Source organism: Chiloscyllium plagiosum, unplaced genomic scaffold, assembly GCF_037043375.1.
Source record: "Chiloscyllium plagiosum isolate Xiang-an unplaced genomic scaffold, Cpla_swu_hap1 HiC_scaffold_10, whole genome shotgun sequence".
In the NCBI taxonomy this organism is placed as follows: Eukaryota; Metazoa; Chordata; class Chondrichthyes; order Orectolobiformes; family Hemiscylliidae; genus Chiloscyllium; species Chiloscyllium plagiosum.
In genome coordinates this window covers 32388941-32403724 of record NW_028270148.1, presented here as the reverse complement: position 1 = coordinate 32403724, position 14784 = coordinate 32388941, and positions in this window count along the sequence as shown.

Genomic DNA, 14784 nt, shown 5'->3' with positions numbered 1-14784 from the left:
CAACCCACCCATATCCCTACATTTACCCCTTACTTAACACTACGGGCAATTTAGCATGGCCAATTCACCTGACCTGCACATTTTTCGATTGTGGGAGGAAACCGGAGCACCCGGAGGAAACCCACGCAGACACGGGGAGAATGTGCAAACTCCACACAGTCAGTCGCCTGAGGCGGGAATTGAACCCGGGTCCCTGGCGCTGTGAGGTAGCAGTGCTAACCACTGTGCCACCGTGCCGCCCAATGAATGAGTGGACGTTCCAATGTGTAACTCTGTAATCAAATCAGAACTCTTTAAACTTCAATGACAATGGAGGAGGAACTCTGTATATATATATTGGAAATGGGCCTCCAAACATCTTTCAGAACATTGGGCCAAAGTCTACTAAATATTCCTGTTTGCTACTATACTGATCCCTAGGACCTCTTCGTGGTAAACCATTTTGGTATAGGCCAATATTTGAGACATCTGCATTGTTCATTGAGTTACAGCATCATTGAGCTTCATTGGTCTGAGGTCAACCTCATCCCAGGGCTGGAAGAACTTTCCAGCGGGTGTAGTAGCAATGAATGGGTGGCATTGAATGTGGGTGGCTCAGTGGTTAGCACTGCTGCCTCACAGCACCACAGGGACCTGGGTTTGATTCCAGCTTTGGGCAACTGCCTGTGTGGAGTTTGCACGTTCCCCCTGTATCTGTGTGAGTTTCCTCTGGGTGCTCCGATTTCCTCCCACAAAGATGTGCGGGTTAAGTGGATTGGCCATAGTATCCTGGCATGTGCTGGCTAAGTCAATTGACTTGTGAAATGCAGGGTTACAGGGTCTGTGGGCTGATCTACGGAGGGCCAGTGTTGACTCGATGGGCTGAATGGCCTGCTTCCGCACTGTAGGGGGGTCTAACATTCAATGGATACGGCCAGTCTAGTCCTGCATACTGACACCCACATGGACTGGTTATCGAGGGATTGGCTATAAAAAAATTGTATCAGTATATGCAAGATAAGATGACAACATTATAAGGGTGGATAACTTCTGCTTGAATGCTCACAGGTCAGCAGAAGGGTAGAGCTGGAGGTGTTAGTTGGATCCTGTAGATGAGCAGAGACTGGCCTCTGATTCTCAGAAGCCATTTTCCATCATTCTTTCCAAATGGCTCCCCAGTCAGTGGACAGCCATCAAACCTTGAATTTCAGTATCCAACTGCGGCCTCGTGTCTGCCTCTGCAGGAGTTCTCATCCCCTATTTCCCTGAGTATGAGCTGTGGTACTACAGCTTTATTTAGGCAGTGTAGGTATTTTCTAATCAGCCTATTCAAAGATGCACCTCTGGGACTTGAACCTGCACCTCTTGCGCCACAAAATCCCTTTGTTTAAGCAGCATAGATATTTTTTAACAAACTGTTCAGACATGTGGCACATTAGCAGGGACACAGAGACACTACCTGTAGGCCATAACCACTCCCCTCCCCTCCACCTCCCTCTCCTTTAGCCTGTGTAGCTATTTACTAACGTTCAAAATGTTAGCACAAATAGCTGGAGCACTTGGGACTTGAACCTCCTTTCCCAGAGGTAAAGCACTACCACAAACCACAAGAGCCTTTTTTAGGCTGCATACACATCTCCACAGTATTGATGTCACCTGTTCCATATCACGACCTTGAACCGTAATGTTGTAATTTGGGACTCCATGTGTTGTAATCTGTACAATATTGGATGAAACTCTCCAAACTGAATTTCACCAATCAGTACTTCTGAAATGTGGGTGTGCAATCTGACTGAAGCATCAAACAGAAAGAAACAAACAGATTTTATTTTGGAAATCAGTTTGTCCTGCAAACGGAACTGAATGCAGTGTTGCGAATGACTGTGTACCCTTAACTAAATAGTTGCCCTATTTTTGGCAGCGATATAATTTCACTGGTTTCCCATTGCAGATCAATAGCCTAATGTTATTGATACTGTCTCTTTCCTGGAGAACTACATCATAAAAGGCAATAAAGAAATCAGACTTAAAAGAATCAACACAACTGTTACAAAAATATTGAAATTAAAGACTCATTCAGCAATATGACCAGTGGCTGCCCTGCCCACAGTAGACAAATGTTAAAGTCCAAACCTGATACGAATGTTACACACATATATTATGTGTGCAAAAGGCAATTATGCAAGAGTTTAAAGTTATCTATGACAAACCATTGCAATGGCACTCCTATTATTTTTGACCTTGGCCTGCACTTTCAAACATAACCTTCACAGATTTCCAACATGCACTCAATTTCAATAAAAGTGAAAGCTCAAATTAGCAGCACACATAAAAACTCTCAAGAAGCTTAAAACGTCCAGGACAAAGCAGCCCATTTGTTTGGCACCTTTCTAACACCTTCCAAGAATGTACCATCTATAAGATGCACTGCAACAACTTGCCAAGGCTCTTTTAACAGCAGCTGACAAACCGACGACTTCTTCTATCTGAGATCACCAGTACCTGCAAGTTCCCCTCCAAGCCACACACCATTCTGACTTGGAACTAAATCACTGTCCCTTCACTGTCACTGGGAGAAAATCTCAGGTTTCAAGAGAGCAATGCTGTACCAGACTTCTGGCACTTTCACCTTCATTGACATTCCCATCTGGCACATACTCTGTCAGACAGTGGTTAGAAATAACAGGCTTGCGCTGTCACCAGGAAAAAGTTGCACCTTTTCTTCTTCCTGGTGGAGGTGACAGCTGTTCCTTCACAACAGCACGGCATGTCTGTAGGAACGTCAATGGAAGGTTCTTGGCAGAATCACAGTTTCCTCCTCCAGTTTCCTACATGCTGCCCTAGAAACCAACATCTCACTGAATTTGCTATCCATTGCATGCGAATATTGACAGCAGGTTTTATAACTAAAGCAAATCCTATTGTCAACAACCAGATAACTTCTTTGCAGAGTGTAACTGGATAGCCAACATCAGCTGAAACCCTGCCAGATTTGTATTCTCTCTCTCTCTCTCCAGCATATGAGAAGCCCCAATATTTGTGGAGAGATTAGATTAGATTCCCAACAGTATAGAAACAGGCCCTTCGGCCCAACAAGTCCACACCGATGCTCTAGACCCAGACAATCCACCCAGACCCATTCACCTACATTTACCCCTGACTAATGTACCTAAAACGATGGGCAATTTAGCATAGCCAATTAACCTACCCTGCACATCTTTGGACTGTGGGAGGAAACCGGAGCACCCGGAGGAAACCCACGCAGACACGGGGAGAATGTGCAAACTCCACACATACTGTTGCGCAAGGCTGAAATCGTACCCAGGTCCCTGGAGCTGTGAGTTAGCAGTGCTAACCACTGAGCCACCATGCCGCCCACAGCGAGGGGGAGTGGGAATCTGTGTCTTTGGCCAGAAAATGTGAAAATGCTTCAAATGTAACAGCAGACCTACACCAGAAGTTTATTACTCGGCCTCCCATTCAGTGGATCCAATCCTGGTTGGTATTGCTGAACTATTCATAGAATTAAAGACATAATCACTGTCAAATTGAAATCATTTTTCAAGTATCAGCAACCACCCTAGAAACAGCAGTAAACAACAGTTACTTAAACAATAAAGTAGCCATGTGTTTGAAGTATAGGGTGTAGGTACCATAGTAAAATGCTCATTTCCTGTATTTCCTTGAGAAAGCAAATGTCTGTAAGTTACTTCATATACAACATTATCACTCCTCTGCTCACTCAGTTACATTATTTAAAAACAAATCAGAAAATAAAATCCTCTTAATTTTTCATCTGCATTCTAAACTTCAGTGACAGATGAAATGAGAAAATTAGCTACAACTTTTCAACTTTGAAAACAGGCTGCTCAGAAGGGGCCCTACTGACGTCTATATGGATTTAACTGGATGGGGGAATTAAATAACTGCACAGAGACCAGTATTCTGTCACCAAGTCACCTTTTATTTACATGTGCATAGTACATAGGCTCTGACCAACCAGCTCCAAGCCAGTCCCTAGACTGAGGAGACCTGATCAATCTCCTGTTTATATCATTTGTTTTCTGTTTTTCCTTTCTTATTTTTTACCCCCCACACTCACGCCTAACTGCGGTAGTGCTTATTTTTTTTCCCCCAGCACCCATGGTGCGTGTGTGCAGGTGTGAGACACAGTGAAAGACACAAGGTGCACAAATCTTTTCAGTTTCCACCACCAGGAAGAATGGAAACACCCGAGTGGCCTGTGACAAGCAGTGCCCTTCACATCGAAGGGCAATGCTGTGTGATCAAACAGTGAAGGGGAGGGTAGGGACTAAATCAAAATAGAGTTGGAGGGGGAAATAATGCACTCCACTCCCTGCGGCGCCCACCTCTCCCTGAACAACTCCAGGGTGTTGGTGGACACCTCGTGCTCCTTCTCCAAGGACACCCGGGCCCTAACATAACCGCGGAAGAGGGGCAGGCAGTCGGCCCTAACAACCCCCTCCACGGCCCGCTGCCTGGACCTGTTTATGGCCAGTTTGGCCAGGCCCAGGAGCAGACCCACGAGGAGGTCTTCAAACCTGCCCTCCCTCCTCCGTACCGGGTGCCCGAAGATCAGGAGCATGTGACTGAAGTGCAACCAAAAACAGAGAAGGAGGTTTTTGAGAAAATCAAAAAAGGAGTGCAAACGCCCACACCCAATATATACATGGTCCACGGACTCCACAGCGCCACAGAACATGCAATTGGGCTGGGAGTCTGTGAACCACTGCAATCTGCGGTTGCAGGGGACCACTGCGTGCAGCACCCTCCACCCCAGATCCTCGAGAGAAAGGGGGAGGACTCCCGCGTAGAGAGCCCTCCACTGGATATCCCCACCGCCCGGTGGCAAATGGGCATGCCAAGGCATGTCTGGACGGTGGATGAGGGAGAAGAGATGGATGGTGTGCAGCAGCAGTCGATACAGGGCCCGCCTTTTTACGTCCTTAAAAGGGACAAAACTAAAATTCTGGAGGCCGCTCAGATTGTGGGGCACAGGCTCCCGTGGGAAGTACAGGATCTTGGGGCCAATGTGAAATTCTGTCCGGGCTGGGGTGAGCGCGGACGGGATCCCACCGCACACCTGAGCATCCTCCAACTGGTGCACTACTTCGTGTCTGAGCACCGCCGTTTTAAGGCGTCGGATGGCGGTGGCCACGTATCGGACATCTACCGCTGCCCTGCTCACTATGCCCTGCGGCAGCATCCAGCCCAGGCCCCCGCCACACAGCACGTCCCCGACCCTAGTCACCCTCACCGCAATGACCCTCCCCTTCGACAACCACTCAAAGCCACGAGTACGGAGGTGCGGATTCCTGAGCAACGGCTCCCTGACGACAGCCGCTACTCCAGCCGGAGGGTAGGCACGGCGCGATTCGACCATGTTCCAGACAGTGATCAGGTCCTGGTAAAAGACAGGCAGCGTCTTGAGGGTGACCTCCAAACCGTCACGGTCGACGAACAGGAGCTGCGTGTCGTAGTTGAGGTTAAGTACCTGGCAGAAAAATTACATCGCCAGGGCGCACCACCTCGGAGGAGGCTTGACATAAGGGTATCGCTGCAAGGTCTGAAGGCAGAAAGTCGCGACCTGGGTGTGGACGCACACCAACGACTGACTGCCCTCCTCAATAGGGAGACTCAGAATCTGCGCAGCGACCCAGTGCATCTTTTTGTCCCAGAAGAAGTCGAGCAACGTTCTCTGGATGTCAGCGACAAAGCCAGGAGGAGGGACCAAAGTCAACAGCTGGTTTATGACCAGCACTCAACTCCTGTAAGATAGCACTCGGAGCAGTCCTGTCCAGCGGCCTAGGCCAGCCGAGACTTTGGCCTCCAGCTCCTGCCAGTTGGCCGGCCAGGATTCCTCAGCCGGGCTGAGGTAGACCCCCAGGTAGAGGAGATGGGTGGTACTCCAGCTGAACCCCCGTAACTCCTCCGGCAGAGAGTCCACCTGCCATGGACCGACCAGTAGTCCGGTACATTTGGCCCAGTTGATCCTGGTTGAAGACGCCGCTGAGTACACGGTCTGGCACTCGCGCATCCTCCCCAGGTCAGCGGGGTCGGTGAAAGTGAGGAGCACGTCGTCGGCGTAGGCCGAGAGGACCACCCCCGTGCCCGCGCTGCGCAGAACCAGCCCCGACAACCTCCTCTGCAAGAGGCGCAGGAAAGGCTCCACGCACAGGGAATACAGCTGGCTGGACAGGAGGCAGCCTTGACGCACTCCTCTCGTGAAGCGAAGGGGCGCCGTCAGGGACCCGTTAACTTTAAAAATAAGATGTAGTTTTTAGATTAGATTCCCTACAGTGTGGAAACAGGCCCTTCGGCCCAACAAGTCCACACCGACCCTCCGAAGAGTAACCCACCCAGCCCCATTGTCAATTCACATGACCTACACATCTTTGGATTGTGGGAGGAAACCGGAGCACCAGGAGGAAACCCACACAGACACAGGGAGAATGTGCAAACTCCACACAGACAGTCACCCAAGGATTCCTGGCGCTGTGACGCAGCAGTGCTAACCACTGAGCCACCATGCCGCCCACGGCGAGGGGGAGTGGGAATCTGTGTCTTTGGCCAGAAAATGTGAAAATGCTTCAAATGTAACAGCAGACCTACACCAGAAGTTTATTACTCGGCCTCCCATTCAGTGGATCCAATCCTGGTTGGTATTGCTGAACTATTCATAGAATTAAAAACATAATCACTGTCAAATTGAAATCATTTTTCAAGTATCAGCAACCACCCTAGAAACAGCAGTAAATAACAGTTACTTAAACAATAAAATAGCCATGTGTTTGAAGTATAGGGTGTTGGTACCATAGTAAAATGCTCATTTCCTGTATTTCCTTGAGAAAGCAAATGTCTGTAAGTTACTTCATATACAACATTATCACTCCTCTGCTCACTCAGTTACATTATTTAAAAACAAATCAGAAAATAAAATCCTCTTAATTTTTCATCTGCATTCTAAACTTCAGTGACAGATGAAATGAGAAAATTAGCTACAACTTTTCAACTTTGAAAACAGGCTGCTCAGAAGGGGCCCTACTGACGTCTATATGGATTTAACTGGATGGGGGAATTAAATAACTGCATAGAGACCAGTATTCTGTCACCAAGTCACCCTTTATTTACATGTGCATAGTACATAGGCTCTGACCAGCCAGCTCCAAGCCAGTCCCTAGACTGAGGAGACCTGCTCAATCTCCTGTTTATATCTATCTGTCAGCCAGAGCTCCCTGATTGGCCCAGGTTAACAAACCAAATCAAGGATCTTATAGTTAATGAGATCTACCTGGCCCTGATTCCAATTACTACAGGGAACTAATTCTAGACCAAGACTGTTTGGTAAAGGCAACTTGTACAGCTTCAAGTTATAAAGTAAAAACAATGAATAATCTCATCAGTCTAGGCAGCATCTGCAAAAAGAGGAATAGGTTAATGGGCAAAATCTTTCCAGCCCCTCAACAACATAGACCTGCCAAGTCAGTTGAGAAAATGTACTGAGTCCCTAAAATTTAGATCTAATGTCAAGAAACAAGTCAGATTCTACAACCAGCTTTTGAGTGGAGAGGACAATTTTGTTAATATGTGGTAAGAGGCCTACTTGCATCATTTCACATTATTACTACTTCATCTTGTCTCATTGATATGCAGTTTCCTATTGCACTGTGCTCCAGAGAGAAACTGGACAGCAATGATCCCCGACATGAAAGTTAAAGCTGACAACTCAAGTCACCACTTGCTCCTCCAGGCCTCCTGGACTGCAGTCCCCAACATCTCCAGCTAATGCTGCATTGGCAGTAAATACCTGCCCTTTGACTCACTTACTCTACTGTTCTCCATTTCAAAGCTGCACTTTGGCATGGCCCAGCATGTTCCACTGTAATGCTGCTGTGGAGGGGGTGGGGGGGGGGCAGCTTGTACAAACCCCCACCTCATGGTTTGGACCAGGCTGCAGCTCAAGGCTCCCCATTTGCTTTTTCAGTGCTCTCACGTTGCAGCCTGCTGGATACTCACATCATTGCCTTGCCATTTTATACTTTGCCAGTTCATTCAGAACTTAAAGATTTTTGTCTTGTTTGCTGCTTTGTGCAGGCATAAAGCCAGGTTGGTTCTCATGGTTATCAGCAGTGATCAGTCAATGGGGGAGGGGTGGACATGTTGCTGTATGTGCACCTGCATACATAGCAAACACATTGAATGTGCTTCAACTAAATAGCCATGTCTCCAGGCTTAAGGGGAATAATCGTCAGTCAAGACCAGGAGGACTGTTGTTTGTCAGTGGATCCCACCACAGTCAGTCAAGAGCAGTGTTCGATCGCAGTCCAAGGGCTTGGAAACAGACCCCACCACCAGGGATATATTTCCCTCCCCTCCCCTATCAGCGTTCCGAAAAGACCACTCCCTCCATGACTCCCTCGTCAGGTCCACACCCCCCACCAACCCAACCTCCACTCCCGGCACCTTCCCCTGCAACCGCAAGAAATGCAAAACTTGCGCCCACACCTCCCCCTTACTTCCCTCCAAGGCCCTAAGGGATCCTTCCATATCCACCACAAATTCACCTGCACCTCCACACACATCATTTATTGCATCCGCTGCACCCGATGTGGCCTCCTCTATATTGGGGAGACAGGCCGCCTACTTGCGGAATGTTTCAGAGAACACCTCTGGGACACCCGGACCAACCAACCCAACCACCCTGTGGCTCAACACTTCAACTCCCCCTCCCACTCCACCAAGGACATGCAGGTCCTTGGACTCCTCCATCGCCAGACCATAGCAACACAACGGTTGGAGGAAGAATGCCTCATCTTCCACCTCGGAACCCTCCAACCACAAGAGATGAACTCGGATTTCTCCAGTTTCCTCATTTCCCCTCCCCCTACCTTGTCTCAGTCAAATCCCTCGAACTCAGCACCGCCTTCCTAACCTGCAATCTTTTTCCTGACCTCTCCGCCCCCACCCCCACTCCGGCCTATCACCCTCACCTTAACCTCCTTCCACCTATCACATTTCCAACGCCCCTCCCCCAAGTCCCTCCACCCTACCTTTTATCTTAGCCTGCTAGACACATTTTCCTCATTCCTGAAGAAGAGCTCATGCCCGAAACGACGATTCTCCAGATCCTTGGATGCTGCCAGACCTGCTGCGCCTTTCCAGCAACACATTTTCAGCTTGGACATGGTCAGTCATCCATGTGGGGCCCTCAGGGTCAGGGGTTCTGCAAGAGTGGACCTGTCAGTCCTGCTGCACCAGTGCATCCAGTCAGGGGAGTTTCAGGAAGTCAGGCAGGCAACTGTAGTGGGAAAAGCCAGGCGTCTGGTTATGTATCAGTCAGGGCTGCCTATCCAAATCAAACAGTGTGGTGGGCCTCCGTCAGTCTGAGGGTTTGCTCAATTAAAATTAACAGGAGGCATCATTATCAGGGGTGAATGCTATGGTTGAAAAGTTGGGGAAGTCAATTCTGGAGATGGGAGGCAACATGCTGAGGTACAGGATGGGAGAAGACAGGGAAGCAGAAAAGTTGACACAGCTAGGACTGGGGCTCAGGGGTAATGTTGAGAGATGAAAATGAGAAATATGTGGGAACACGTGGAAGCGAAAGGTACTGGAAACTCAGAGCCTATTGTCCTCCGTACCATTTACCCCTAATGAGCGAGGTGCAGTGTTGCTTTAGACTGGTATGTCTGAGGATACTGTCACAGAAGAATACCAACTGCTGGGGTAGAGTCTGCAATTTGAAAGGGTGGATGACCTGGTGGCTGTCAAGGTGATAACTGGCTGCTTCCGAGGATCCACTGGGTACCTGTATGGGATCCCATGGCCCTTGAAGGCTGTTACCAATGCAATGAAATGAAGTCAATACTACATGTCAATATAGCTGTCTTCTCCAGGTGCAGGGAATGATCGCTTATACAGTACACACATCACCTTGTGAGTGCGATATCATAACTCAACAGACTTTGTCAATAGAAAAGGGTTCCACCCCATCAATGTAAAAACAATCTCTTATCTTCCGTATCACATCTTAGAGGTCTGCTCTCAGTAACTGTTGAGCTGCCTAATGCCTATGCTCTTGAGAACTCTCATGTCCCTGCTTTACTTCAAGGGCTGGATGCTTTATAAAGATAATTAGTGGGGCATGTATTACCCTCTGTGACCATGGCTGAAGGTTCAGTTATATGATCTTCTGGCTAAGGCTGAGTGTGTGAATGCAATGTCGCCCATTGTTCAACCAGGGCCATAGTGGAGCAGATGGTAGGTCTCCTGAAGATGAAGTTCCAATGTTTCGATTGGTCTAGAGGGGGCCTTGTTGTACACTCCAGACAGTCCGCCACATAATCCAAACATGCTGTGCTCTGTAAAACTGGAACAGGAAACAAAGGGCATTAGTCTTTGGAGGAGGAAGATTAGGGCATTAAACCGGAGGTACAGTCTCAAGCACAACAAGCCAGACTAGCCTTAACTGACACCTAGTTCCAATATACGTGAGCTGGGTGCAATGATTATTCATTGATTCGCCCTCTTTGTTTCATTTAAAGCCCTTTCCACTTTGGTAGGTATATGGCTTGCTGAAACACTGGCCCCTGCACAGTAGACTAACCCAAAGCTGCAGTCCCTATTTTCCCCAATGCTAATGCCAATAACCCACAAACTGGAACACAGTTCTATCACAGCAGTCTTTGGTACCCACATCAGCCCTAGGTCCGGCAAAACTACCAACTCCCATAATGCAGGGAACTGATTAAGATCATTAAGAACCTAGTTAGCACCAATGAATGGAGGCTGACTGCTGTTTTCCAGTAAGTGTATAGTTTCCCACACTGGTGTAGATCTGCTTGGGTGGTTGGAGGTAGGAACCTGGTGGTAAGCTGGGGCCATAGTTTTCCAAGTGAGCCTAGCAGCCCTCCCAGCCTGCCAGGATGAACGAGCCATGAGGTAAATAAGAGAAACTGATGGAAGGGCAGTGAAGGTAAAAAAAATGTGGGAATTTACTCACAGGGGAGAATTACAGATGGGAAAAAGTTCAATTTCACTTGCAACTAATGGCAGCTCATTGAAATTGTACTGATAGCCAAAAGTAATGCTGCTAACACAGGTCCTACTCATAACGTGATCATCCATATGTAATTGGTAGCAATAGCATTAGCACTCCAATATTCTACAACAATTTTACCAGAGTCAATCTGCACTGCTTCTAGGCTGTGGCAGCTTCTCCAGTCAATGGCATAATTACTTGGTCTGATCTTGCTTTGCATCTCATTGGACTCAGGCTTGGTTTGAAAGTGACAAGTGGGAGCCTCACTTTTAGTCAATCCAACTTTCTCAGTTTTTTTTAACAATTCCTCTTTATCAAATATTTATCCAATTCTCTTGAATAACCTTTGAGCCTCCATTTCACTAACCACAGAAAATGAAGCATCCCACATTGTCTTCAATTCAGAAAGACTCCTTTGCCCTAACTCTTTTAAGTGATATTCCTCATTCGCTATTCCCTTGTCCCCCATTCACCAGCCGGTAAAAGCACTGAGCTGAAACTTAACTTCAAAAATGGAATGCTATCAGAGATTAAAATACAAATACTCTGGAGCAAGAATAAATCCCGCTTCACACCTGATAACATCTTAATGGAAGCAGGATAGGAGATGCACAACCGATTTGTAGGAACCAGACTGGGAAGTTAAGTATTACATTCAGTTATGACTTGGAGGTGCTGGTGTTGGACCAGGGTGGACAAAGTTAAATATCACTCTGGACAACAATTGGACTATAACCTGGTGTTGTGCAATTTTTAATTACATTCAGTTAGTTTAATTTTACCTGCAGGCATTTGGGTTTCCCAAGCCTCAGGGAAATTCAGCAGCTTAAAGGAGAAAGCCGAATCCATGAGGATTCCCTTCCAGCTTGTGGGCCAGGAGAAGGAGTGTTTACTCCAGTGGCCTAATAGCTACCTAATAAATTTATCCTCTTCGCTATCTCCACCTTCATTCCACTCTTCCCTTATGTGCCCTCTCATCCTAATCTCGCTCTGTCCCTCTGTTCACAAGTCAACGCTATGTCCAAGTAGGAGGGATGTCATGGAATACGCAAGAAAATGTAATGTGCAGAATAAATTGTAAAATGTAATATATAAAATGTGAAATGTAATGTAATGAAATGTAATCTGGAGTTGCATGTCATAGCACCTAGAATATCTATGCCCTATTTAGGGAGACCTCGCTAACAACCCAGGGAGTTGATAAGTTAAGATCTCATCCATCCAACGAAGATTTTACCCACTGGTTAGGGAAGCAGCAGGGAAATCCTGTCAGTTCTAACTATTCATTAGGTACCTGAGGAGCCATGGTTGAGCTATCCTAGCAACTGGGCTGAGGAGTGGCAGAAGGAGTTCAACCCTGCCAAGTGTGAGGTTGTCCATTTTGAAAAGACAAATAAGAATGCGGAATACAGGGTTAACGGTAGGGTTCTTAGTGAGGTGGAGGAACAGAGGGATCTTGGGGTCTATGTTCATAGGTCTTTGAAAGTTGCCACTCAGGTGGATAGAGCTTGTAAGAAGGCCTATGGTGTATTAGCGTTCATTAGCAGAGGGATTGAATTCAAGAGTCGTGAAGTGATGTTGCAACTGTACAGGACTTTAGTTAGGCCACATTTGGAGTACTGTGTGCAGTTCTGGTCACCTCACTTTAGGAAAAATGTGGAAGCTTTGGAGAGGGTGCAGAGAAGATTTACCAGGATGTTGCCTGGAATGGAGAATAGGTCATACGAGGATAGGTTGAGAGTGCTAGGCCTTTTCTCATTGGAACTGCGAAGGATGAGGGGTGACTTGATAGAGGTTTATAAGATGATCAGAGGAATAGATAGAGTAGACAGTCAGAAACTTTTTCCCCGGGTACAACAGAGTGTTACAAGAGGACATAAATTTAAGGTGAAGGGTGGAAGGTATAGGGGAGATGTCAGGGGTGGGTTCTTTACCCAGAGAGTGGTGGGGGCATGGAATGCGCTGGCTGTGGGAGTGGTAGAGTCAGAATCTTTGGTGACCTTTAAGCGGCAATTGGATAGGTACATGGATGGGTGCTTAAGCTAGGACAAATGTTCGGCACAACATCGTGGGCCGAAGGGCCTGTTCTGTGCTGTATTGTTCTATGTTCTATGTAACTCAGTGGCCATCAACTCTCTATTGAAAGGGGAGCTTTGAAGAATGCATCCAGTAGAGGCTCAGGATTGGTAAGGGTCCCAAGGCCAAAAGTAATCAAAGGCATCATGGAAATTGCAATGGGGAATGTGGATTGAAGGAAAGAACAAAGGGGTGATTTAATGCAGCCCCTACCCTGAACTTTCCCCATTTCTGGATCCCTTAATCAGGTAAGGCAGGAACTCCCACTCCCCTTCTCCAGGAGATGGACAGAGTTTGCTGGGCAGTCTTCAGGTGGCATGGGGAAGTGTGTGGCTCCTTTTTAATCCATTAATTATCATTGAATTATGGTGGGTTTGGGGCAATGGGTGTTAGTTGGCCCATATATTCGCCTTACTAACATCCCACTACCAGTGGCTAGGAATTCTGTATCAGTCCTTTCCTCTCTTTGACTTAATCAGCTGAGGATTTGATATTGGACTTCTGCTGCTATTAGGTGGACCTAGCTGCTAAGGTTCCCACTTTGATGGGTTGCATCAAATCCAGCCCTACATGAATGTATATGACATTGGTACAGTCATATTTGATGTCTGTGCACCATTCCATGCAAGAAGGTGGTGTGGAAGAGAGGATCGGCAAACAGTAATCCAGTTAAGGCATCTGAGACATGAGGGGGAAGCTGAAAAATCTAAGAGAAGACAACACTCAGTGAAGATAATGTTCAAGTATTTAGGTTTCCTAAGCCACTGGATAGAATAAAGCAAAGCCTGATAACATGATTGAGATTGCTATAAACCCCCGAACCTAGAGAAAGCACTGAAGGTTTACAGCTGAGAAATGAGTTGAGATTTATCTGTTTTTTGTACAGTGAGTACGTCGATTAGAGACATTAAAGGAAAATAATGTAAATGCTTTCACAGGAAAATTGGTTCCATATTTGAAGGAATCAGGGATTGAGATATTGACTGTTAGGACTGATCAGATGCCTTGCAGACATTTTATTTGTTTCCAACTCAGATGTAGGACCTGCGTATCTGAACCTATCTTATGATTTTGTCAAGTGAAAAATGAAATTAAGTTAAAATAATTCTCATAATGACTAGGAACAATTAGAAGCATAACTTCTTTCTTACACATGAGGCCATTTAACCCATCATGTCCATGACAGTTCTCTGAGAAAACAACTCATTTAGTCACACTTCCTTTGTTTTCCCTTCAGTCCTCCAACTCTTTGTTTATACAATTCTCCAATTCTCTTTTGGAAGTCCAGGCAGACAGACCCTGGAAGAAGAGGTCAGCCTTCCTCTGCACCATCCCATCTACCAGAATCTTTTGGTGACTGTTTGCAAGGTGATGGGCACCAATTTCTCCTTATATGCCATATCTGGGTTTGGTATGCTTTTCTTTATTGGTGAAAGCATAGAGTACAGGAGTTGGGAGGTCATGTTGCGGCTGTGCAGGACAGGGATTAGGCCACTTTGGAATATTGCATGCAATTCTGGTCTCCGTCATATCGGAAGGGTGTTGTTAAAGTTAATCCGAGAATGTAACTTTTTAAAAATGTTTTATGATTTACATATGAAATGAAACTAACATGGTCACCCTCACAGATGAGAGACTTAACACACAATCAAGGTATTTTTCAATGT